The following is a 1,974-nucleotide window of genomic DNA, read 5'->3' as shown; positions in this document are numbered from 1 at the left end:
ATAGAGCTAACTGTGTATAGATATTTGGAACTCCTCAAGTGGAGGTATATAAATATGGGCAAAGTTTTATTTTTTATTTTACTTGTGTATAGATAATGGCCGATGCTCACAGTTATTGTAATTGGCAATTTGATATTTGTTGGCATAAGTTAAATGCTTGAAAAAATTTCAATAACATGATGTGGAGTCAGTATCGGGAGAGTGTTGCAGGATATCATCACCTTCAATATATACATCAAAGAAAACAAGTCAATGAAGAAATTAATGTTCGAGCCAATAAAGAAGTTCCGTTATTCAATTATTGGTTCAACAAATTTTTATATGTTATTGTTACTACGACGATGATGACAATAGCTAGCTACTATGGTGTGTGCTTCATGACATCGACAAACTCAGTATTATTGGCATAAACTTTATAAAGAGGAAGAGTGTTGAAATTCATTCCGAAGTCCCAATCTAATAGTTGGTCATTAATACTAATGACTTTAAGATTATGTTCCTAATATTATTCTATTTAATTATTTCCTTATAAAGGTTATTACAGTTTGTGTCCTAGTGGGCTTTTGATTTTTGAGTCAAGATAAGAGCTAAACTTCCACCCACATGGTGTTCTATTTAAAAGGATCTTTGGTGTCTCCTTTGTTGGTGGAAAATGGTGCAGAAGATGGTGAAATTGTGTGAAAGATTGTGGTGGGAGAGAGATAAGAGATTGTTTATGTGTGTGAAGACTCTTTCGTGAGGCATCTTTATGAATTTTTAGTCTTTGATCTCTTTTGAATTAAATTATTTTTCTATCTCAATTTTTTCTCTCCTTCCATAATTATTTTTTTCACGATTCTCTGCAAAAATTTTTTATTTGATGTTTATTTTGAACCTTGTACCAATAGAGTTGATTTACTCTATAGCATGCCATTTTGCGAGAAGGACCAAGATACCACCTGATGCAGAATAATCAAATCCTTACATTCTAGATTTGGTTATTGTAGGATCTATGTAGATCGCTAACTTACTTGGCACCTCTCCTCAACCAACCTAGATTGATCATAGAATTTTTATTTTTTTTTCAAAAAAGGAAATTAGGGTGCTATCACCAGCCAACACTTCATAGAAAGATGATTGAACATTTAAAATGAGTACATTGATATATTTTTGTCAAGCAATATAAATCAAGAAGATAAAGACTGAATTTTGTTAGAATATTAATACTAACTAATATCTCTGCCAACATTTTAGGTTGACAAACTAAAATGCAATTGTTCTACCTGCTAATGGTACGGAGCAACCAAGTCATCAGTTCTTCTAGAGCAAAGATGAATGCGTCCAATGCATTGTTTTGGACCATTTAATCATTTTAAACGGTATGGACCCTTGCGTGTTTAGGACCGTCCGAGGACTCCCTGCACTTCCTTATTCTCAAAAAATTTGAGAGAGAGAGAGAGAGTCTCAAACAAATATTCCTCCGAGCTGATTTGCCTAGCAGATGCATCGTAGTGCACTCACGACTTTTCACCTTCCTTACATCTCATCCATCATTTACAAGAAAAAGACAACAGACATGAAAGAGGCTGACAGATGTACAGTTTTCTTGCTGTCATCTGCAACTTAAGTCGTCGCATTGCTTGCACCTCAACTCCAATTTCATTGGGAACTCTAGCGGTGATGGGTGTTGATCATCGATGCCGTGTCCAATTAAGCAACATTGACTGCAAATCAAGATATGTGGTTCGAGTAGCCCGCCATGTCACTTCCTCAGCCTCGGCAAACACATGCAGACATAAAGATTTCAACCTTTTCAATTGCCGCATTTTGGATTGACATCATGCAGTTTGCTTGGATAGGAGACGGAAGCAAGGCCAAGTACTGAGGCCATATTCTCGTTCTTCGTTCCAGTGTGCCTTCGCATTAATAGTTCGGGTGAATTCCACACTTCTAAGCTGTTTCACTGCTGCGCGCCGGTTTCAATTTGAGATTTAT

Source organism: Elaeis guineensis, chromosome 3, assembly GCF_000442705.2.
Source record: "Elaeis guineensis isolate ETL-2024a chromosome 3, EG11, whole genome shotgun sequence".
Classification (NCBI taxonomy): Eukaryota; Viridiplantae; Streptophyta; class Magnoliopsida; order Arecales; family Arecaceae; genus Elaeis; species Elaeis guineensis.
This window is presented reverse-complemented; position numbering follows the sequence as displayed.